A 26,627-nucleotide genomic window follows, 5' to 3' on the forward strand; every position below is an offset into this window, starting at 1 on the left:
TGGGAGTGACCCTAACCGACCTCCCTGCTGGTATCGTGCTTTTGGGGCCTTCACGAGGTAAAGTCCCTTTCTGCCAGAAGATCCTGTATCTTTCAGTTTTCCTTAAAAAAGTTTGTTTTTGTTGAGGTGAAATCCACATAATGTAAAATTAACCACTTTAAGGTGTACAATTAAGTGGCATTTGGTACATTCGCAATGTGTGCAACCATCAGCTCTATCTAGTTCCAAGACATTTTCATCACCCCAAAAAGGTCAGTCCCCCTGGAGTAGTCCTTCCCCATCCCCCCACCCCACCCCCAGCAGCCACTTGTCTACTCAGAAAGTGCTGTATCTAAAGGTGTTATTCAGATATTAGAGGTACATTCATGCAGTATTAAGGTGTCTAATATTTTTAATCTGGCCTGAACCTGTGTGCCTTCAACCTTAACATTCTGCCAGGATCCTCGTCTTTATTCTGAAGCTTTCTGACCTTGATCAAACATTTATTTTTTTTAAGCAAAAATCAGTAAATGGTATGACAATACAGATCTAGTGTGCATTTTGGTGATGAGAGCAGCCTGTAAAACTGCTTAACTAGCAGCTTCTGAATTTAGCAATTATTGTAGCTTTCGTTGCCTCTGTAGAAATAATATTACTGTACTAGATTTCAGATGATCTTTGTACCATTTACAGAACTGTGACTAGTGGAAGGTAGTTCAATTTATGCAGTCATATATCCAAATTCTCCTTTATTTTGGAAGCAAAGGAATGACAATACTAATTAGGATTATATGAAAAAAATCTCAGATAGGGTCATATTTTATAACCAAGGGCACCTTAATCAATTAGTTCTGTGGTGGGCGCCTGGGTGGCTCAGTTGGTTAAGCGACTGCCTTCGGCTCAGGTCATGATCCTGGAGTCCCGGGATCGAGTCCTGCATCGGGCTCCCTGCTCAGCAGTGAGTCTGCTTTTCCCTCTGACCCTCCCCCCCTCTCATGCTCGCTCGCTCTCTCTCTCTCTCTCATTCCCTCTCTCAAATAAATAAATAAAATCTTTAAAAAAAATAGTTCTGTGGTAAGAATAAAACAAGTGGAAGAGGAGAAGAGTAAACCGATGAGAAGTATTTTGGGGAAGTGTTTACTTGCTGTTCACTATGAATTAAAATATTTTGCATGTTAACTGTGATTCTACAAAGATTCTATAAATAAAATTACAATGAAATTACAGTTAAGTTACTGAATTTTCTAGGATGAACTACAAAATAAAAAAGGACTATCAATAAGGTTAGTAGTTACTAAATAGCTCTAACTTAAATTGGTGAAGGTCCAGAAGAGTTTAATGAGCTTGCAACCTGCCTTTTATTTCTTTACCAGATTGTTGGCACCTGTATGACTAAATCTTCAAGTTATCAGAAATCAAGACCACAAGCCAAAAAGTAACATAGGAAATAAAAAAGGCTGGATCATTTTATCAGGTTTTACGCAGTTTCATTACAGAGGTCTGTATAGGTAAGGATGGAATTATAGTGCAATGGAAATTCATATATGGCACAGAAACTCAGTAATACCCTTCCTACTTGTTTTGTAAAACAACGAGAAGGTACGCATTGCAACTGTTCCATTTTGGGGGGCAGGGGTGTGGGGCAGAGGCAGAGGGAGAGAGAATTTTTTTTTTTTAAAGATTTTCTTTATTTATTTGACAGAGGAGAGACAGCGAGAGGGGGAAACAAGCAGGGGGAGTGGGAGAGGGAGAAGTAGGCTTCCCGCCGAGCAGGGAGCCCGATGTGGGGCTTGATCCCAGGTGCCCCGAGAGAGAATCTTAAGTAGGCTCCAGCGTGGAGCCCCATGCGGGGTTTGATCTCATAACCCTAAGATCATGATCTGAGCTGAAATCAAGAGTCAGATGTTTAACAGCTTAACCAACTGAGCCACCCAGGCATTCCAACAACTGTCCATCTTAATTTTTTGTTTCTGTATCAACAATGCACCACAGAGTAGTTAATAAGTTTTTTGAATTAATGAAGTATGAAATGATATAATGTAACAGAGTGGTACCTCATACAAGTCCTAGAAACTCAGCAATAGCCTTCTTTATTGGATAGTAAAGACAAGGAGAGGAGGCCCTCTTCCTAATAGCACTTTGAAATACTTTCCTGACCATGCCTTCTTCATTTTTATATACCCAATGCTTTAGCAAGTAGTAGGCATTTATAATTGTTTGAGTGTGTACATTAATTTTCCTTCAACCAAGAGCAGTCATAACTGAACAAAGGTAACAAACCTAAGGAAGACATAAAAGCTCTGATGAATATGATCTGTACAAAACACTTACTATTTTATCTAAGACTAAAAAAAAAAAACAAAAAAACTCCCGGAGCCATAGTTATAACTATACTGAATATCCACTATGCACCATGTACATTGCTAGATGCTTCTCAAAGCTTCACAACAATTTGCAACGATTTTTATTTTATACATGATGAAGCTTAAGAAAAGTTAAATGCTTGCTCATGATCGTATAGCTAATGAGTGAATGGCTAATCTGCAATTTAGTCCTTAAGTCTAACTCCAAAAACCTGTGCATTTTCCACTATGTCAGTATAACTCAACATTTATATAGGGAGCTTAGTATGTGTCAGGCAGTGTGCTAAATTTGAAGAAAACCAGAATAAATAATGTATAATCCCTTCATCGAGGATTTTATAGCTTGGTGGGGGAGGAATGACTAAATGGCACCAGGAAGTTACAGATAAAATGCTATGGAAGCAGTTCATTTTAGCTGAGGGAAATGGGGAAATTCTTCCCTGAAAGTTTTTGAGCTAGATCCTAGAAAACTGTGGAAGCAGGGTGGGGTATTCAGGACTGGTTAGTGTCTTGTGAAACTGAAACCGGATAAACACAGAAGTATATTCTGAGACAAAACTATAGGCTGGTCAAAGCCTTGGGTTTGAATCTCTCACTGTTTGTGTTCAGGTTCAAATCCTGTTTCATAGATTTATAGTAATCTTTTCCCATGCTCTAATAGTTCCCCATTTAAATCCATTTTACATATCATAGCCAGACTTGTCATCTGAAAATGGAATGTAGAGACTCTCCTGCTCAAAAACTGCCTAGTTTCCCATTTTGTACAGACTTAAGTTGATAAAGTTGATATAATTAGCCTACAATTGAGGGTCTATATTTTGACCTCAATCATCCACTCTAATCTTATTTTCCACTGCTACCTTTTATTTATCTTGGTTAGTCTGTCACTGCTAGTTAAAATAAAAATTTATGTGCTATAATAGAGGTATGATAGATACTAAGATACAAGTCTTGCTGGCTATTCTAGACTAAGAATCTTTTGAGTAGAATCTAAGCTTAGCACCATGACTTGTGTATGAACCATGACTCAATACATTTTTGTTGTACTATATGAATAGATGTAGTCAGAGAGGAGCAGGTTTACATGGTAAGATAATGAATTTTTTATTTTAGACATGTTAAATTTAAGGTATTAGTGGGGTACTAAGTGGAACTATCTAGTAGGAAGTTAGAAATACAGGCTTCAAAGTTAGGAGAGAGCCATAAATTTGGAAATCCCCAATGTAGAGATGATAGGTAAACTAGGAGAGTGACAGAGCTTACTGAGTGATCACATAGAAGAGAGGTCCTTGGAAAAGGAAAGAAAAAGAAAAGAACACTTAAGGGCAGGAAGAGCCTGAGATTAAAAGATAGATGCAGAACAAAGAGAGTTAAATATCACTGAATCCAAAAGAAAAATATTTGAAGGATGCATTGTTTAATTGGGAGACTAAGAGATGAAACTTATCTTAAACTTGATTTTAAAGGCATCATATAAAGAGAACTGTAGGGCCTAACATAAATCCTGAAGACAAGGTATAAAAAAATAAGTATTTGTGATTGATGATGGTTGATGATGATGAGATCAATTCCCATTCTGTCCATGGAACATGCACATTTACTACATTGCTACTGTAATTTAAAATCCGGTGACATAAATATTGGGTTGATTATTTTACATATACCTAGAAACTTAAAAGAATAGAGAATGAAAAGGGAAATGAAAATGTATTTGCTTATAAAATTGCTCCAATAAAATTGTTGCTATGTCTCTCTAATCTGGTAATAAGGTCTTTAGATACAAAAAGCAGCAATATTCCAATAGTTGTTGTCAAAAAGAATTTGTGACTTTAAAACAATGGTGGTACCTTTTTTGGGAGGGGGAGTGGAATTTGAAAACATTTTAGCTTATTCTCCAAAATTACTTTCTTGTTCTTGCCAAATATAAAAGTAATCTGTCAATATGAGACTGGCTAAATGAATTATAGTAAATTCTTAAAGTAGGTCACCATTAAAAGGAAAGAGGAAACTCTCAAAAATTAAAAGTAAAACTACCCTATGATCCAGTAATTACACAACTGTGTATTTACCCCCAAAAAATACAAAAACAGTAATTCAAAGGGATACATGCCCCCTATGTTTATTGCAGGATTATTTACAATAGCCAAACTATGGAAGAAGTCCAAGTGTCCATTGATTGATGAATGGATAAAGAATATATGGTATGTGTGTATGTGTGTATTTATATTTATATAGAATGGAATATTATTCAGCCAAAAAGGAATGAAATCTTGCTGTTTGCAACAACATGGATAGAGGGAGAGAGTATAATACTAAGCAAACTAAGTCAGTCAGAGAAAGACAAATACTATATGATGTCATTCATATGTCGAATTCAAGAAACAAAATAAATGAGCAAAGAAAAAAAAGAGAGAATCCAAGAAATAGACTCTTAACTATAGAGAACAAACTGATGGTTACCAAAGGGGAGGTGGGTGGAAGGATGGTTGAAATAGGTGAAGGGAATTAAAGAGTACACTTACCATGATGAAAAAAATAAAGTTAAAAAAAAGGGGGGGACGACTGGGCGGCTCAGTCAGTTAAGTGTCTACCTACAGCTCAGGTCATGATCCCAAGGTCCTGGCATCAAGTCCGCATCAGGCTCCTTGCTCAGCAGGGAGCCTGCTTCTCCCTCTGCCTGCCACTCTCTCGATTTCTCTCTCTGACAAATAAATAAATAAGAAAAAATAAAGTAAAATAAAAATAAATAAAACAGTAAAAAAAAAAAGAGGAAACTTTTTAAAATACTGATGAGGGACAGTCTCCAAGATATACTGTTGAATAAAAGAAGTAGAGTGGAGAATGCTACATATATTATAACTGTATTTGTATTAAAAAGACAGAAGAGAGTCTTTGTATAAAGTATTTCCACAGAGATACCCAAGAAACTGATAATATTTATGGATTCCATGCTTGGAGTGGTGGTGGCTGGGGAGCTGAGGTGCAAAGGTGGCAGGGAGACTTTTCACCATACTTTTTGTATCTTCTGAATTTCAAATTGACTATATTAACCTATTAAAAATTAACCATAAATGAATGCGTAAGTAAATTAAATTGGGTTTAAAAAGAATTCAGAGTCACAAAGATAAGCAGACTCATACAAAGATAAAATAAACCCATTGTAAAAATGTGGAAAAGAAAGTATAAAGAAGAAATAAAAATCACTCATGGTGTCATAGTAATGAGGTAACCACAGTTAACTTGTAAGTGTAATTCCTTCTAATTTTTTTTTCTAGTGATTTGGAGGATATACATTTTGGTTTTAATACTATTAATGGTTGTATTTTAGTTTTTACTCTAATCAAGAGTAAAACAATATCTCAGTGTCTCATGAATTCCTACATGTGTGAGGAATCTCACACCTCTCCTTTTGCCCTGTTCTTCCCTCCCTCAAGTCCAGGATCGTATCATTTATGGTTTAGGTGCAGATTATTGTTACTGCATCAGTTTTCATATCACATATATTTTCCATCAATAATATTTGGGCATATGCCTTCAGCCTTTTAAAATAACAGCTTTATTGAGATATAGTCTGCATAATTTACCTATTTACACAATTAAATGTTTTTTGTTTTTTAAGTAAGCTCCATGTCCAATGTGGGGCTTGAATTCACAACCCTGAGATCAAGAGTTACATGCTCTACCAACTGAGCAAGCCAGGTGCCCCAAATGTTTTTTAATATAGTCTCAGAGTTGTGCAGTCATTATCACCATTAATTTTATAGCGTTTTTATCACCCCCAAAAGAAACCCTGTATCCATCAGCGGTCACTCTATTTTCCTCCCACTGACCCCAGCCCGAGACAACCACTAATCTACTTTCTGTCTTTATAGATTTGCTTATTCTATCCATTTCATGTAAATGGTATCATATAACGCATGGTCTTTGTGACTGATTTCTTCACTTATAATGTTTTCAAGATTCGTCCATGTTGTAGCACATATCAGTACTTTATTCCTTTTTATGGCTGAATAAGATTCTATTGTATGGATATACCACATTTTGTTTATACATTCATCACTTCATGGATATTTGGGTTTTCACATTTTGGCTATTATGAGTACTGTTGCTGTGAACACTTGTGTACAAGTTTTTGTGTGAACATGTTTTCAGTTCTCATGTGTATATGCTGGGTCATGTGATTACTCTATGGTTTTATTTTTTTTTTTTTAAGATTTTATTTATTTGATAGAGACACAGCGAGAGAGGAAACACAAGCAGAGGGCGTGGGAGAGGGAGAAGCAGAAGCAGGCCTCCCGTGGAGCAGGGAGCCTGATGTGGGGCTCGATCCCAGGACCCTGGGACCATGACCTGAGCTGAAGGCACACACTTAACGACTGAGCCACCCAGGCGCCCCTATGGTTAACTTTTTGAGGAACCATCAGACTGTTCTTCAAAGTGGCCACACCATTTTACATTCTCACTAGTATTGTATAAAGGGGCCAATTTCTCCATACTCTGGCCAACACTTGTTATCTGTCTTTTTGGTTATAACTATCCTAGTGGATGTAAAGTTGCCTTCAGTTTTGAAACCAAATCTTTTAAGTACCTTAGGCTTTATATAAGTCCAGAGAGAGAAGGATAAAAATCTTGCTAATTTGCACCAATGGTTCTCAAGCTTTTGTGTGCATCAGAACCACTTGGAAGACTTTTTGTGAGTCTGTATTATTGGGTCCTACCCAGAGCTTCTAATTCAGTAGGATTGCGGTGGGTGAGAAAATTTACATTTGTAACAAGACACTTGTTTCAAAACTGAAGGCAACTTTACATCCAAGTTACTTAACCTTAACCTAAAGACCACAGTTTTGGAACCATTGATTTCATCAACATGATGGTAATGCTTACTTTGAGCCCACTTTCTTCCTTAAGTGTTTTATATATGTTAATTTATATAATCTTCATGCAGGTATGCTCTATCATTTCATTTTAGGGGCGCCTGGGTGGCTCAGTCGTTAAGAGTCTGCCTTCAGCTCGGGTCGTGATCCTGGGGTCCTGGGATCGAGCCCCATGTTGGGCTCCCTGCTTGGCGGGAAGCCTGCTTCTCCCTCTCCCACTCCCCCTGCTTGTGTCCCCTCTCTCGCTGTGTCTCTCTCTGTCAAATAAAAAAAAAAAAATCTTTATTATATCATTTTACAGATGAGGAAATTGAGGCATGGATAGATTAAGTAACTTGCCCAATGAAATTGATTGCATAAAGGTTAAGTAACTTGCTCAAGATCACATATCTGAAATTAGTGGAGCTGATACATGATCTGGCTCTAGTATTTATGCTCCTAATCACTATGTGATGCTGCTATACATAAAGTTAACTCACATGGTATACATGATGTTTATTGAGTGAAAACTTGAGAATAATCCATTTCTTGCAAATTTGGGATGCTTAGTTCCAAGAAAGAATTCTTTTCTTTCAAGACAATAATCTAAAAAAATCAAGGTTTCCTCAGTGTGCTTGTGTCTACTAATTCATTCATTCATTACTGTGTCCAGTAATTCTCAAAGTACTTTTGTGTTTATGATTCAGTTTTATGTAACATGGGACTACTGTGAATTATAATTTTTATGTTAACAAGTATTGTTGAATATCTAAGTAATTGTGTGATCTTGGAGAGTCCCTGAAATTCTCTGGGCCTCAGTTTCTTCATCAAACTATGCTTCTATGATTTGGATTTAATTGTCCAAATTATAAAATTCAGATGATGACAATCATTTCTTAGTTGAGAGGGAAATTTAGTTTAGTAGATAGAATTTCCTGTTTTAAGATTTTCTCCCTTGAAATTTTCTCAACTTTGGAAGTTACTGATAGAAAAACTCAAGAGTTGATCAAGCTTTCTTTGACAGCTTGCTTTTTTTTTTTTAATGGACATTTGTGTTTGTGATTGTGATTTTGTATTCCTTACCTATAAATTACTCATAATTTCTTACATAGTTTTTCCTATTTTGTATCAGTATTTCATGATATTTTTAAATAATTTACTAATGTGTAATCATTTAAACTGGTCTGAAGTTTCTAAAGTTTGTACTACCTCAAATATTTTGTGATATACCTTGATTATATACATATTAAGTTCAGAACACTTTACTAAACATTTCTAGAGCATAAGTATGAAAGAGACACTATGTTTTCTGCCTTCAAAGAATTTACATTTTAATTGTAACAGTTTTAAATCAGTTTACTAATTATAATTAGTAAAATATATCTGGAAAATTTGTCAGACTTGGACATGAACAAAAGTGATTACTGGGTTTCTTTTCAAGGGAATGCTGAATGTCTAGGGACCCTGAAAGTTTTATCTGAGTCTAAATAAGTGTGCACTTCGGATCATCTTTGATTGACTAGACTATTTTATAACTCTGTAAGGATAAAAGTTAAACTGTAGAAAACTGAAAACATTGCAAACATTTTCTGCTTTTGACACTGCAAATGATTCTTGTTCTTGGCAATACAGATGGATTTTGTCCAGGTGAAAATATAAATCTCTGTAAGTCAGATTCTACTATGAATTGGTTTTCACTTCTTTCTGATTTACTCATTAATTAATAAGGAAATGAAATCTGACACTTAACATTTTGATTCATGGTCTTTTAATGTTTACATGAGAATCATGATTTTACCATTTTGGAAATTATGCTTTAGAATTTTTATCTACTAATATAATGCACATATACTTAAATATAAATAGATATGAATTTTAAAGAAGTACCCGTATATATGCTGAAAAGCAATGAAATAGCACTTATTTTTTAAACTAAGAGTAATATTTTCCCTTATCACAAATAATGCATACACATATAAGATGAACTAAAATATATTCATAAGCAAGAAGAAAATTAAAATATTTTGTAGTCTCAACATCCAGAAATAATCACTGTTAAGACCTTGGGATACAGTGTTTCAGACTTATTTTTTGTATTTAGGTAATTTTTTTTTCTAAAGTAGGGTAATACTGTTTCCTGTATTGATTTAAGCCTTTTTTGTTTTAACTTAGAAGTACATAAATGAGCACCTTTTTGACATTTTGTTTTTGAAGATTGTATTTTAGCATTTCCAGGAAGGGGGCTAACAAAGGTTCTTGTTAGCTATCTTTACTTTAATTACTTAGTAGGTGACATATTATTTTTAACATGATAACATGTTAAATAGGCACATGAAATCACGAAGTATAGAAGAAATTAAAGTAAAAATGTTTGAATACTTTACAAGAGGTAGCCACTCTGTTAGGGATCTTAGAAGTCTGGGGCACCTGGGTGGCTCAGTTGGTTAAGCAACTGCCTTCAGCTCAGGTCATGATCCTGGAGTCCCAGGATCCTGTCCCGCATCAGGCTCCCTGCTCAGCAGGGAGTCTGCTTCTCCCTCTGATCCTCCTCCCTCTCATGCTCTCTGTCTCTCATTCTTTCTCTCTCAAATAAATAAATAAATCTTTAAAAAAAAAAGGGATCTTAGAAGTCTGCCTGTACACACATCATGATGAAATCTTTTTTTGTTTGTTTTTGGTTTTGTTTGTTTTGTTTAAAAAAAAAAAAAGCTGGTAGGGGCACCTGGGTGGTTCAGTGGGTTAAGCATCGGACTCAGCTCAGGTCTTGATCTCAGGGTTGTGAGTTCAAGCTCCATGTTGGGCTCCATGCCCAGTGTGGAGCCTACTTAAAAAAAAAAAAAAAAAGTTGGCATACAGTTGGGGAATTGAGGGTGAAGTAAGAATCCAAGACTACAAAGGAAAGGAAGCCTGGAATATCAGTATAGGAAAGCAGTCCTATCCTAGATGTTAACATTTTAGAAACACTTTCAAGGACTAAAGCAATAAAGGCTACAAATGTCTGGAGCTTGAAATGGCTTTTATACTTTTGAACCTGTTATGAAAGCTTTTCTTAGAACTCTCTTTCCTCCCCCTCCTCCAAAACAAAATAGTTTTAAAAAAAAGAAATTAAACAGGAAAAGACCAGATAAAAAGGATGTTTGAAAGTCTGAAGGAAACAAAGAGAATAACTTGTTACATTCTTGAATCTTGTGAACTGCCGGCAGCTCAAAGGTAGGTGCATTTCCAGCAGGGATCAACACCTCTTGATTTTGTTGCTCTTACACTTGTTTACAAACATGTTAGAAAAACTAAAAGAGAAAGAAGCAATATGCACTAAGACTATTCTGTTTTTAATACAGTATTTGGTTGAACAGAAAGGTTTTATATCTGTCTTCATAAAGAGTAAGTTTTAAAAAATATTCAAAAGACATGGATCGGGGCGCCTGGATGGCTCGGTCGTTAAGCGTCTGCCTTGGGCTCAGGTCATGATCCCGGGGTCCTGGGATCAAGCCCCGCATCGGGCTCCCTGCTCGGCGGGAAGCCTGCTTCTCCCTCTTCCACTCCACCTGCTTGTGTTCCCTCTCTGGCTGTCTCTCTCTGTCAGATAAATAAATTAAAAAAATCTTAAAAAAAAAAAAAGACATGGATTGCCAATCCTTATAAAGTTCCTCACCAAAAGGCTAGGTATGACTTTCCTCCCTTGTTTTATGATTTATTTCTTATAAATGAAATGGAAAAATAAGCGACATTCAGTGACTTGTAGATTTTGTCCTTTTAGCATTATAAACCATCAAGACTGTAGAGGGATTTCCAATCTCTTTAAAGGAGTCTAACTCTACTTAAATTAAAAACTTTTAAAAGTCCTGCAATATAATATGGAAGTTCTGAATTTTAGTCCCATCACTTCTACTAATTTAGTCATGGCACAGTCACCCAACCTCTCTCAGAACCAACTAGTTTATTCTGTTTCTTCCATCTCTAAAGCTCTGTAATTCTGTGAATTTAAAACATGTGAAAGTAATTTTAAGGATAAAATTTTCTTTAAAAAACAAGACTCAACAAATATTCTTAAATTCCAAATGATGTCTTTTTTGTTTTTTTGTTTGTTTGTTTGTTTTTTAAGATTTTATTTATTTATTTGACAGAGAGAGATATAGCGAGAGAGGGAACACAAGCAGGGGGAGTGGAAGAGGGAGAAGCAGGCTTCCCGCCGAGCAGGGAGCCCGAATTGGGGCTTGATCCCGGGACCCTGGGATCATGACCTGAGGCGAAGGCAGACACCTTAACGACTGAGCCACCCAGGTGCCCCCCAAGTGATGTCTTAATTAGTAATATAAAACAAAATTTTAGTATACCACAGAATTTTTTTTTGACCACCGAGTTTTTTTTCTTTTGAGCCAGTTTTTTTGTTTTTTAATATTACGACAGCTACTGCTCCTTCTACACTTGGCAATTTTTTGACATATATTAGTTTCAGGTGTACAATATAGTGATTCAACAATTCCCTATATATTGGGCGCCTGGGTGGCTCAGTTGGTTAAGCGACTGCCTTCAGCTCAGGTCATGATCCTGGAGTCCCAGGATCGAGCCCCACATCGGGCTCCCTGCTTGGCGGGGAGTCTGCCTCTCCCTCTGACCCTCCCCCCTCTCGTGTTCTCTCTCTCATTCTCTCTCTCTCTCTCTCAAATAAATAAATAAAATCTTTAAAAAAAAAAAAAAAAAACAATTCCCTATATATTATAAAATGCTCACCACAATGTAGTCACCATCCTTCGCCACATAGTTAATACAATGTTACTGACTATATTTGCTATGCTGTACATTTCAGCACTGTGACTTATTTATAACTGGAAGTTTGTACGGATTAATCTCCATCTATTTTTTCCTTGAACTATAATGGACATATAGAAAAGTGCACAAAGCATAATTGTGTAGTTCATTGTTACAAAATAAGTATATCTATATAACTACTGCCCAGGTCAAGAAATAAAATATATTTAGTGCCCCTTATGTCTTCCTTCCCTCCCAGTAACTACTTTCTCTTTTTCTCCAAAGATAGCTATCTTGACTTCTAAGAACATGCATTAATTTTCCCTGTTTTATTGTTAAAATATAAATCAGGGCATATTAAAAATTGTAGGACTTTATTTGAGTGAAATTTGATTTGAAAAATTGTAGGACTTTATTTGAGTTGAGTGAAATTTGATTTGAAATTTGATTTGAATGAGTGGCAAGGTCACTTTTTTTTAGGGTACAGCAGGGGTCTATCAGGCAGATTACCTCACTAGTGCTGACCAGGTGATTCTTGATTAACTGGTTTAAGATTGCATTTCTTTTTTTTTAAAGATTTTATTTATTTATTTGAGAGAGAGAATGGGAGATAGCACGAGAGGGAAGAGTGTCAGAGGGAGAAGCAGACTCCCTGCTGAGCAGGGAGCCCGATGTGGGACTCGATCCCGGGACTCCAGCGTCATGACCTGAGCCGAAGGCAGTTGCTTAACCAACTGAGCCACCCAGGCACCCACATTACTTTTCTGAGAGAGGTCAAAACTGTAATTAAGTCAGAGCACCTAGGTGGCTCAGTCAGTTAAGCATCTGACTTTGGCTCAGGTCATGATCTCAGTGTCCTGGGATAGAGCCCTGAGTCAGGCTCCCCACTTAGCAGGGAGTCTGCTTGTCCCTTTTCTTCTGCCCCTTGCCCCACAGTGGGCATAAAATTTATGCCCCACATAAATTTTAAAAAATTTATCCAAAAAATTTATCCATGGTGGGGGGATGGGCAAGAGGAGAGAATATCAAGCAGACTCTGCACCAAGCGCAGAGCCTGATAACCCCACAACCCATGAGATCATGACCTGAGCTGAAACCAAGGGTTGGTTGCTCAACTGAGTGAGCCACCCAGGTGCCCCAATAAATAAAACCTTAAAAAAAATTTAATTAAGTCTTGGTTTAGTGATGTGGGGCCTAGTGAGTGACTCCATTTGGGGGCTCTTCTCTTGTTTTTAACATGAACTTTATTTAAATAGACCCAGACAGTATATTGAAGCGCCTGGGTGGCTCAGTTAAGTGTCTGCCTTTAGCTCAAGTCATGATCCCAGGGTCCTGGAATCGAGTCCCACATCGGGCTTCTGGTTAACTGGGAGCTTGCTTCTCCCTCTTCCACTTCCCCTGCTTGTGCTGTCTCTTTCTGTTGAATAAATAAATAAAATCTTAAAAAAAAAAAGAACGAGACAGTATGTATTCTTCGGCATCTAGCTTTTTTTTTACACAATATTATATTTGTGAGAATCATCACTGTTATTATATAGTAGTGGTTGGTTCATTTTATTTCTGTATAGTATTCCACTGTATGAATTCACCTGTTGATGGGTCTGTGGGTTTCCAGTTTGGGACTAGTATGAATGTGGACACTAGTATGCGGACACTGATTAAGCTTATTAATGCTTATTTTTGAAAATGTCATAGCCCTACTCTTTGGTGACTAGGACTCTGGAATTTCTCACTACCTATTATTTAACACAGGGGAAAGCAATTGATTTTTTGCTAATTTTTGTTCTCTCAGAGAACTGAGAGTGGTTGGAAAAAGTAAAACTTGAAAATCATTGAACTGTTGTTTTCATTTTCTTTTTTACTCCCTTGGCTAAACCAAGCAGTGTTCTAATAATAAACTCCTTTAGCTGTCATAACATTCTTGAATAATATAGTACTTTCTGCTTTGAGCAGAGAGGAGATTAGTATTTATTATCTATTCCTATGATGTTTCTCCCTCCTTCTCTCTCTCTCTCTTTTTGTGCTAATTCTTGTTGAAAGTATACATTTTCATTTAAGGACCCTGCTGTGGGCTATCCACCCACCACAACATATTAACCAAAGCTGTTTCTTTGGGGAAAGACAAACACCAAAAACTAACTTAACTGTAGAAATCTGGATGTCCTCAAAGGCTTTATCTTCTAGTGTCATGATATTTTTGTTCTGTCTTCAATTCTGGAAAATAGATTTTCCCTAACCAAAGCATCACAAAAATGCAGGGATTTTAGATGATGATGGTTTGAGTTGATGTGGAGAGAGGTACTAAATCAAAGCAGAAGATCAATAGGATCAAATGAGGTCATATATTTGAGAGTACTTGGTAGAATTTAAGGTGTTGTCATCATCATCATCATTATCATCATGAGAAAAATTTAGTCTTGTAAGAGGAGAAGGAATAAACAGTCTAGATACAGTAGAACTCTATTAATTACCATGGGACCAGTGCTGTCCTATAGAAATATAATGTGAGTCACAAATGTGAGTCATGTATGTAACTTAAGATTTTCTAGTGGTCACCCTAAAAAAGTAAAAAAGTAAAAAGAAACAGGTGAAATTAATGTTAATAATGTATTTTATACAGTATATCAAAATAGTATCATTTCAACATGTAACCAATATAAAAACTATTGAGATATTTTGCATTATTTATTTATACTAAGTGTTCAAAAATCCAGTGTGTGTTTATACCACAGCACATCTCAGTTGGGGCTAATTACATTTCCAGTGCCCAATAAACCACAGGTTGCTATTGGCTACCATATTGGGACAACACAGATTTGGGGCTTTCTATGATAGAATGGGAGAGTGCTCCATGCTATACCAGGAGGACATGATTTACTCATGCTTATTTACTCACAGGATAGTGAGTGTGGATACCTTGTGCTTGTGCTTAATAGAGAAATAAAAAGTAAAAAGTTGTTGGCAAAGAAAAGTTGGATCAACGTTTCCTCCATCAGTCACCAGTATTTCACTGTAATGCATACTAATAGTGAGTTGTTAGTCTATTTTGAGTTATAGGATTTTTAGTTTATAAAGTAAAGAGCCCTGAACTCTACTACTGAAATTCATTTCCTAAAATTTTTCCAACAGGACTATTTTGCTAGATTCTAAATGGTAAAAAAATAGAGCGTCCAGTATATTCTGAGGTAATTTGCATATTTTTTTAAAGATTTTATTTATTTATTTGAGAGAGAGAATGAGAGAGAGAGAGAGCACATGAGAGGGGGGAGGGTCAGAGGGAGAAGCAGACTCCCTGCTGAGCAGGGAGCCCGATGCGGGACTCCAGGATCATGACCTGAGCTGAGGGCAGTCGCTTAACCAACTGAGCCACCCAGGCGCCCGAGGTAATTTGCATATTAAGAACAGCAGCAAGAGACATATCTGATGGACTAAAAAGACCCAATGAAAATTAAATGACCAACATTCACAACAACTGGTAGGTAAATAACAAAGGTATATATGTTAATTGTGAAATTTTTATGAGGGCAAAACAATGAACATGACTGATTATATGAAAAGGACTTTGCTATAGAGTGAATGTTTATGTCCCTCAAGTTCATATGTTGAAACTTAATCTCTAATGTGATGGTATTTGGAAGTGGGGCCTTTGGGATATGATTAATTGTCCTTTTTTTTTCTTTAAGATTTTATTTATTTATTTGACAGAGGGAGACACAGTGAGAGAAGGAACACAAGCAGGGGGAGTGGGAGAGGGAGAAGCAGGCTTCCCACGGAGCAGGGAGCCTGATGCGGGGCTCGATGCAAGGCTCGATTCCGGGACGCTGGGATCATGACCTGAGCCGAAGGCAGATACTTAGCTGACTGAGCCACCCAGGCACCTCAATTAATTGTCCTTTTAAAAGAGAATGCAAGAGCTCCCTTTCCCCTTTCCACCATGTGTGAGGATACGGCAAAAAGACAGCCATCTATAAACTAGGAAATGAGTGGTTCTCACCAGATACTGAATCTGCCAGAGCCTTGATCTTGGACTTCTTAGTCTCCAAAACTGAGAAATAAATGTTTGTTGCTTAAGCCACCTAGTCTATGGTATTTTTGTTATAGCAGCCTGAATGAACTAAGACAAACTTTGAAAGTTTAGCATAGTAACTTTAGGGAAGTTGGAAATCAAGCAAAAGTTCCATAGAAGTAGATTTTTTTTCATAGAACAATGCTGTATAATGACTCCTTCACTGAGATAGCCGATATAAACCTATTTGAACTATAATATAGCTGAAATATCTGTCCTTTGCAGTAATTACTGTTATAACACTAAAAGTAAAAAAAAATTTTTAAATATTTTATTATTCCTAATACTTTTGAAAAATTATGTAGAATTCTTTAGAAGATGTGGTAGATGGAGACATAGTTGTTTTTAAGGATTAAATGGTTAATGACAGAGTTTTTCCCTAACTTTTTATTATGGAAATTTAAGAATATATACACAAGTAGACGGAATAGTGAGTGTGGATACTTTTGCTTAGTAGAGAAGTAAAAAGTTGTTAGCAAAGGAAAGCTGGATCAAGGTTTCCTCCATCAGTCACCAACTGACAAGAGCAGCTCGAGATGGTTTTTTATCTGATTTGTGTTCTGGAGGAATAGAAGGAGCTCGAGGCAGTATGCATTGATTCATGACTGAGTAAATAGATACATGGCTAAGTTCTTCACTGACCAGTGATTAGATTCTGGAAGTAGGCAGTGTAGGATTCCTGGGTTTGATTGTTTCTTCTTTCATCAGTGGTTATTATCAATTGTGGATATTTTGCTTGTTTCTTGTTTAGTTTCAAAATTATATGAATTTTATATTTTATGTGAATTTTAGAGAATTCTTGGCTGTTGAGAAAACAGTAAATTTTTAGGAACAAAGTCGATTTCCCTAAGAAAGTTTATTCTAAATGTATTATCCATGTTAAATAATTTTTTTGTTTATATTGTGAGGTAAATGATTTATGTAATGTAAAATAGAGAACTATTTGTCTATATTTTCAAATGTTTCATTTATTAATAGGAATAATTATGTAAAAGGTTTTGACAACTAAATGCTTTGTTTTGTAAATGGTTGCAAAAGTTTTTACTGGTATTTTTGGCCACTTTGTGGAAAAGTTGTTAGGTGTATTTTTGGGTGGGGCTATCAGCATAAGACAAGGTGATATGTAAGAAAAATCCTGAATCACAAGTCAGAAAGCCTGGGGTCATTGTGGCCATGTCACTTATTATTGTGTGTCCTTGGGCAAATCACTTGTCTTTCTGGACCTCAGTTTTTATGTTTGTCAAATGAGAGGTTTGGACTAGATGATATCTAAGATCCTTTAGGGTGGTAGCATGATACAGTGGAAAGAACATTGGTATTGGAATTAGACACACCTGGTTTTTGTTCATTCAGCAAATACTTATTGAGAGCTATTTTGTGCCAGGCACTGAAAATATTAATTAACAATATAAATAAATTAACTAATTAGTCTCTACCTTTATGGAGCTTATGTTCTATTTTAGTAAACAACAGAAAACAAATACATAAAACAATTACAAAATATAACAAGTACCATAAGGAAACAAGGGACTCTTGACAGTGTGGTTTGGGAATATCTCTTTGAGTTAATGACTCAAGGATGAAAAAGTGCTAGCTAGGTAATCAATGGCGCAGTGTTTCAGGTAAAGGGAACAGCATATGAAAAGGGCTTAAAGCTGGAAAGAGCTTAGTGTGTTCTGGGTGCTGAAGGAAGACTAGTGTAAATTAGGGTGTAGTGAAAAGAGGGGAGAGTGGCATAAGATGAGATTGAAAAGATAGGCAGAGTTTTGTAGATCATGATAATGGAGTTTGGATTTTATCGTAAGTGCAATAGTAAACCTTTGTAGGGTCTTTTAGCAGAGGAGTGATTTTTAATGTTTTAAGAAGCCCCCTCTTATTACAGTCTGGGGAATTGATTAGAGGAGGTTCAAGATTAGAAGTAAACCTGTTTCATAGTCCAGGTGAGAAATCATGAAGACCTGGGCTAAAGTGGTACTGTTAGAGATGGAGAGATGTAGAGCAATTTAAGATATATTTTATAGGAAGAAACAACTGAATTTGCTGCTGGATTGGATATTGAGGATAATGGAAAGGGAGGAATAAAAGGTGGCTCTTAGGTTTCTGGTTTGAACAACTTTTGGACTTGGTGGGGAAAGATGGACAGATTTGGGTGGGTAGGTATCATGATTTCTTTTTTTATTTCTTCTTTGGACGTATTAAGTTCACAGTGTCTTTGAGATGTTTAGGTGGCAATGTAAAGGAACTAGACAATTGGATATCATATGAATTTCAAGTTTTCTGAAATTCATATAAGTCAGGGCTAGAGATACATGCTTGGGAGTCAGGAGCATAAGGATAGTACTTAAATCCAAGGGAATGGATGAAATGATCCAGGAAAAGAGACAAATCTCAAAGGGCTCTGGCCTGAGTCTGAGAAACCCTAGACCTTACAAGTCAGGTAGAAGAGGTAGATTAAAGAGTGAAGGCTAAGAGTTAGTGGTAGTGAGAATGGAATAAACCAGGAGAGTATAGTATTTGGAAGCCAAGAGAGGTCAGTGTTTCAAGAAGGAAGGAGTTGATTGCATTGATTTTGTTCAATGCTTATTAGAAACAAAGTTAAAATGATCACAGAGAAATGACCATTAGGTTTTGTAATATTTGATTTTAATTCTGACTCTGCTACTTACTAGTTGTGTGAACTTGAACACTTCATTTCGCAATATTGTCTCAGTTTTCTCATCTTCAGAAAAGGGAATAACAATACTTCTATCACGTGGTTATGGTAAGTGTTGATGAACTAACATGTGTTTACCTAGAACAGCACCTGATAAATTTGGGATGCTCAGTTGATATTAATTCCTTTCTTCTCTAGGTCTATGATGCCTTTTGAAACTTTGAATAAGTACACCTATCTCTTGCTTAAAGATGTTAATTTGTTTCTGAAAATTCTGTTGCTTAGTGAAAATCTATAAAATCAAAAATAGTCATTAATTTTATTTTAAGATTTTATTTATTTATTTGATAGAGAGAGACACAGCGAAAGAGGGGAACACAAGCAGGGGCAGAGGGAGAGGGAGAAGCAGGCCTCCTGCTGAGCAGGGAGCCCGATGCGGGGCTCGATCCCAGGACCCCGGGATCATGACCTGAGCCGAAGGCAGACGCTTAACGACTGAGCCACCCAGGTGCCCCAGTCATTAGTTTAATGGTAAAAATTATGATATATTTCATCTCAACCCAAGATACCCATGTATTTGCACATATAGAAAAAAGTATCATTTAAGGAACAATGAAAACAAATTTATATAAGTAATAGATAACATTTGAAAGTAAATAGATTGTACATGAGCTATTAAGAAATAAAGGTTTAGGGGCGACTGGGTGGCTCAGATGGTTAAGCGTCTGCCTTCGGCTCAGGTCATGATCCCAGGGTCCTGGAATCGAGCCCCACGTCGGGCTCCCTGGTCAACGGGGAGTCTGCTTCTCCCTCTGTCTCTCCCTCTGCTCATGCTCTCTGTCTCTCTGTATCTGTCTCAAATGAATAAATAAAATCTTAAAAAAAAAAAGAAATAAAGGTTTATTATACTTGCCAAAGGAGGAAAAGAATTGATAATTGTTGTCAGCTGGTGGAGGAGGAGTGTGAGATATTCATTCTTTGGAAGGTATGTTATTCTTTCTGTGCCATTTTCCCCATCAATTTTTTCAGGCTTTTAGGGGCTCCTGATTATCTTGCCTTCACATGAACTTAATATAAAATTACAGCATACTTTTAGAGTTGTACAAGATGCTACCTCTTCATTCTTTATTGGCAATGGAGAACTTTTTGGTCATCTAAACAAGCAATGTTTAGGTATACAATGCAAATTTTTCCACATGATATTCTCTGATGAGGAGTTGTTGTGTTGAATAAATTGATGAGTGTTTTTGCCTGAAAGTGTAAAATCAAAATATCATATCTTATAGTATATTTATTTTGTGTGTTTTTGGGTGAAAAAATATTTTGGAAAAAAAGATGTCATCTGAAAGTGATAAGACTTTTTTCAGAGCCATTTTAAACTAATAATTTGCTCTCTGATTTAAGTCTTTATTTACTGATCATCTATTCCATGCATGGCTATGTTAGGCTCTGTGGAGATAGCTAATATGTTTATAATTTAATGAGTAGCTTTTAGCAAACAGAATATTTAGGTGATTTTTAATTTTAAAGGCAAAATAATGAAAAGGCAAAAGCCATTTATTAGTGGCATCTCTCTAATAATGTGAAATACTCTCTCAATTGAGTAAAATATGAAAACCCAATTTATATTAACTGGAAATAAGAGAATCCAATTATAAAAAATGTAGTTACACTTTTAAACTATGTATTTTAAAAAAAAGTATATTTTTTAAGTTGGCACCTATACCTCCAGACTGACAAACCATCTTGTGGGGACTCATAAAGCCACTCTGGCAGATGGGTAGGAGTATGGATGCACCAGAGAACCACTGTCCAGGCAGGTTGGATTTCCATTTCATGCTGAGCTTATCCATCTAAGGCACATGTATTTCTTGGCAAAAATCTGAATTTCCTGCTGAAAGTGTTGGCATAGATAAGCATAAGATCAATGAGTTCCAAGATAGGGTTTTTGCCTTAAGTATCTGTGTATAACTTCTATTGACATGATGCTTTAAAGGAAATATATTTGATAAGTTACTCATTTCCCCCTCTAAACTATAAGATTGCTATATGGTAGTTTTAATACTATACTGTACAACTGTTGTTACTGGTTGGTGTTGTACATATCTTGGTCCCAGATCAATAGTATGTGCTGATTGAAAATCAACCCAAAAGATTTCCTTGCATGATTATTACAAACTGAGACTTAATTCTGTTTCTCTCTGATCATTTTCTTTTTGTACTGATATTAGATTCAGTATCCACTCTAGTAGCCCATCCAATGATGGGGTTTGTAGGCATCCCTAAACCTGAAAAAATGGCTGAGATGAACTCAGGGGCATTCTTTACTTTTCTGAAAGTAATTCTGTGTGGCTTATTTCAATTTATTTACGTTTTTCTCCAGAATTACTGTAAAGGTTTTCTATTTCACTCATTATAGCACAGTGTTTTTCACATTTGAATAGACTGCATCAACATGAATTCTTTATAAGGACCTTAAAAACAAACTTTGCCAAGTCCCCGAATACAGAAGTGAATTCACATCCCAATACTCAGCTGCCTCATGAATAAAGGAGAGCCTGTGCCTGACACTTTGAAGCTGTAGCTGTTAAACCATACAGAATATTTACCTCAATAAATCATTATAAGAAACTAAGGTACAATTATACCCACAGAGAAAAAGAATTCAAAACACTGATTTATGTGTTTCAGTGCCTATTCCCTTTCCCACTATGTTTTGAATTTTATGCATGTTTGTCATCTTTGGCTGCTCCTATGTATCTTTAAACTAATGGGTTCTGATTTTTTTAACATTCCTCATTAAGTTTGTTATTTTTCTTAGACACACAGATATGATTTGCATAGTGTACAAAGTTTTACATTTAAAATGAACTATATCTCATTTCTTAGGGCTGAAGCAAAAAATGGAAAAAGTGACTTATTTTAAATAAAACACTGACTTTGCTTAATTTGTGGGCATTTAAGCATAAGTTCCATATAAAGGATTTCATTCGGCATTTATTTTGGAGTACTGGGAAACAGTAAAGAACTGGGATGTAAGCAGAAAGTACACCACTGCCCTAAAGAACTACCTTCTACTGAACTATTTTGCTGATTTAAAATGATAATAGTATTGTTCACCAATGTATATTTTGTCTTTCTGAAAGTAAAAAAGACCAAAAGCAAAAGTAAACCAGTAACATGGAGAAAGGAATGGCAGTGAACTTGACAAAGAATCAATGTACAGACAGGAAAACTTTTGCCTAGAATAATTTACAATGTCATCTAGATGTGGTAGAAAAAAAGGTTTTCTAATGGTATGTTATAAATTGAAAAAATATAAAAAGTATTTTAAAGCAGCAAAATAATTTATCAACAAGGATAAAAATGTTATATCTTACTGGTTTAATTTGAAACAATTTAATCTTTATAATTTTAGAAAAATCAAAGTACATACTATTCCTGAACCTTATAGAAATCAGGGACTGAATTTAACTTAATTAGTTATGTGATCAGTTTGGATCACAGGGTTATACTTTTAAACAATGTAATGTTATCTAGATGTTATCTCCTTTTTCAATCAGTGTGAAATTTTGGATATTGGTTGGATTAAAGTCAGACCTTTAATGAATTCCTTATTACTCAAGTAATAAAATATCTCTTATTGCTTCTTATCCTTTTCTAATGGGAGGAATATAAGGATATATGTATATTGTAGGTTATTTGGAATTCTGGGATCTCCTCTTCCCCTAGTTCTCTAATATTACAACCTGTTTATTTCCTTCCAATTACTAATTATAGTCTATAATTATTTTATTTGTTGTGATTTATTGTATACTTTGTTTATTGTACATCTTCCCAGGAAGAGCTCCATATAGCAAGGTCTTGCTTTTCTTATTAATAATATATTCCCACTGCCCAGATAGATGTTCTTGATGCATAGCATGTGCCTAATAAGTATTTATAGAATGAATGAATCAAGGGAGCCAGTGTAGTGGGCACCCTTGTTTATTTCCACATTTATTTACTATGAGTACAGGGTGGCTTAGGTAAGTGGAGTTAGATCTTGAGGGGAATGAGAAAGCCAAAGAAAGAGCCAGCATAAGACAAAAGAAAATACAAATAGAGGAGAAAAACAAAACAAAACAAAAACCTAGTTATCGAAGAACAAATATTCAAAATTTCTTTTTTTTTTTTAAAGATTTTGTTTATTTATTTGACAGAGAGAGAAACAGCGAGAGAGGGAACACAAGCAGGGGGAGTGGGAGAGGGAGAAGCAGGCTTCCCACCGAGCAGGGAGCCCGATGCGGGGCTCGATCCCAGGACCCTGAGATCATGACCTGAGCCGAAGGCAGTCGCTTAACCAACTGAGCCACCCAGGCGCCCCAAATATTCAAAATTTCTTGACTTTTCATATAGAAAGTGATTCACAATAAGAAGTCATATGACAGGAGTCAGAGCAACAAGTCAAAAAGGAAAAAATGAAAGAGAAGCTACAGTGAAAAAATAACCCCATCCACTCATTCATTTTGAATACTTTTTTTTTACCTTATTCTTTTTTTTATTGTTATGTTAATCACCATATATTACATCATTAGTTTTTGGTGCAGTGTTCCATGATTCATTGTTTGTTCATAACACCCAGTGCTCCATGCAGAACGTGCCCTCCTCAATACCCATCACCAGGCTAACCCATCCCCCTACCACCCTCCCCTCTAGAACCCTCAGTTTGTTTTTCAGAGTCCATCATCTCTCCTGGTTCGTCTCCCCCTCTGACATACTTGAATACGTTTTTATCAGGCACCTACTCTGTGTAAGGAACTATGTTAGGCACTGAGGGTGTTCCCAATACACTTTTGCCTTCAAGGAGCTTAAGTCTAGCAGAAAGATAAATGTACATTAGTAATGAAGAAGAAAAAAACAAGAAGCAAAAGAAAAGTACAAGCAAAATTCTTGAGAGTTCAAGCTAGTCACAAAAGACTACATATTGTATGATTCCATTTAGATGAATGTCCAGAATAGACAAATCTGTAGAGACTAAAAGTAGATCAGTGGTTGCTTAGGGCATGGACCAAGGTAGGAGGAAACAGGTAGTGATTGCTAATAGGTATGGGGATTTCTTTTTTGCGGGTTGTGATAAAGCGGTTTTAAAACTGATTGTGGTGATGGCAGCACAACTCTGAGTATGTTAAACTCCACTGACTTTAGCACTCTAAATGGGTGAATTGTGTGGTGTATTAATTATATCTCCATAGAACTGTTATATAAATGTTTCCAAAGCATTAAATCAGAGTTCTGAAAAGGTATGGGCAGAAGGAGTGAGGAAGGGGGAATTAGAGGAGATTTTGAGGATAGGGAAGATGTAATGAAGAAACCATGGGTTATCAGATAAATGGGACAATTTAGGGGTGCTTAAGCAGGATTTTCCTTTCTTACTTTTAAATAGGAAATTTCTGAGAATGGGGAGAGAAATTATTAGGACTGGCAATAAGAAGACACCAAGTGCTTAAAGGAAGAGTGAAACATGTATAGAGAAATTTCACTTTGGAATTAGTCCTCTGTGTGGATGAATGAAAGAGAGTGGAGCTGAGAGCTAAGAGCTAGAGCACAAATACAAAAACAAATGCATGTGTCACAGTACAGGAGGTTGAGGGAAAAAGGAAAATAACTGTAAGAGAATTAACTAGGTGAGAACGACAGGGATGGAAGAAGTAAGTGGCAAGAGAGAGAAAGTGATGTTAATGACCTATTCCTTTGTTTTCAGTTCAGGCACTCATTGATGGTCTCTTTTCTGGTTGTCTTCTTTCAGCAACCCTATCCTTTCAGATACCCAGTCCTTGCCTATTAGTTACTCTGAGATCTGATCAACTCATTTACTCTTAAGAAGTAAGGATGTCAGGCTATTCCTACTTTCCAAGCTCTTTTATTTTTAAAGAGGACTATAAAGAGAAGGCAGTGTTTAACACAAAGATATTAGTGATGGAATTTAGACATCTGATTAGAAACCTTGACTTTTTCCTCAAAGAGGTAGAAGGGAATGTTTTTATCATACAATATAAGCAATTGCTTATTTCTTTATGAATATGAGCAGAAGGGATGGAAATCTAGATGATTTCTAGTTTCCTTCACGTTGCTTCATGTCAAATAGATTTTTTGCTATTAAGTAATGTTTTTAAAAGTTTCCAAGAGAGTATTTGAATATTCTTGCTGGAAAATTCTTTAAATCTTCTTTACCTTCCCAAATATTACCTATGATTTTACACCCTAGTTTAATTATCCAGAAGAATTGAGTCCTGAAGTATGTTTTATGAAGTCCACTTTTTAAATTTGGGAGAATCCAATCTAGATTTAACCTATGAACTGAGAATTTGGGTATTTTGTAGGAAACTCAAGGTAAATATAATGTTTTACCCTGTTCTTCTTAGCTGTGTAATTAGGGAACTTGACTAGGCTTTTACTCATTCAACAAATTATTTATTGAATACCTACTGTATACCATGTCCTGTGCTAAGAGTCTCAGTTTCTTCACATTAAGCATAATAATACCTGTTTTGCAGGGTTATTGTGGTGGTTATGTAAAATCTCCCAAAGTGCTTGATACAGATGTTTAATAAAAAAGGTTGCTATTGTTTGCTTAGTTTGTTATCATTCTACTATCCATTTGATTGTTTATATTTTTTGTCTTGTAATTAACAAAGAAATGTAAGTGGGAGAGTAGGGACCATGGTCTTATTTATTATAGTACTTTGCAAATAGTAAGTTTCCACATACTTCCAGAAAGGAAACTCATTGTAATGCCTGAAACAAAGTAAATTATTTTCAAGTAACAAAGTAGAGGAGATCATTTTAGCCGAATTGAGTACAACATTTGGTTTCAGGCTTCTTGGCAATCCAGAATAAATGAAAATCATAGTATTGTTATCTAATAAAAAGGAAGTATACTTATTTCTCAAATAATACAAACTCTTCTCCAGCATTCAATTCTAAGAGGAATTTGATCTTTCTGTAACTGATTCTGTGCCTTGAATTGTCAGTACCTTCAATAGCAGATTAGATTTGTTAGTTTGCCAATAGGAACTGTTCAAAGGTGAGAGGTCAAGTTAGAAATTATATAATTGGTAAGAGTAGTTAGGGCACTTCACTTATTCATTCATTCGACAAGTATTTATTGAGTACCTGCTGGTCAGAGAAAAATAGAAGATTATACAGGTATTAAAGTGATTTGTAAGGTGTCTTACAGAATGATACTGTTGAGAGAAATACAAATTCTTCTGTGTTGTAACTCACAAGTGATGTTCCATGGGTAAAAATGTAAAAACATAAGGTATCAGGTTTGAGCATGTTGTAAAAAAGATGAAATAAACAAATAAGCACAAATAAATTTTTTAAAGTTAGTTGGTTTTTGATGGGGAGGGAAATAAAAGCCAAAGATATATTGTTTGTTTTATAGCACTCAGGGTTTCCATTAGCATTCCCCTCTACTTTCCAGATTATATTTCTAGTTTATATTATTATGAAACACTTTGAGAAACTCAAAAGTGAAAAAGGTCTTTGTAATTTAAATAAGTCTTTGTAATTAAAAATTCCTCTGGACTAGAACTTGGCACTGAGGTCTCTTTCTATCTTGAATAGTCTTTTTCATAAAAAATATTCACCAGCCATTTCTTAATCAAATGAAAATTTAAAAGAATGTTTCTGGCAGTCATGAGACATTATACATTCATAAAAATAATAAAATGTTTTCATTACCAGGTGTTCTGAGAATTTTACATTTCCAATTTACAAGTGTAATTTGATCATTTATCATTAGCATATGAAATATTTTGTGATACCCTCATGGTCATTAATCCATATTTGTGAACTGTATATTTTCCATGTATTGTATCACACTCATTATTGTGATTTGATCGTATAGTAAAACACATTCTATGCACACACTATATAACTTATTAAAGTTCAAACATATAATGTACATTTTTAATGCC

Source organism: Eumetopias jubatus, unplaced genomic scaffold (assembly GCF_037043125.1).
Source record: "Eumetopias jubatus isolate StellerSeaLion01/CBP00866 unplaced genomic scaffold, mEumJub1_p1.0 scaffold_13, whole genome shotgun sequence".
Taxonomy (NCBI): domain Eukaryota; kingdom Metazoa; phylum Chordata; class Mammalia; order Carnivora; family Otariidae; genus Eumetopias; species Eumetopias jubatus.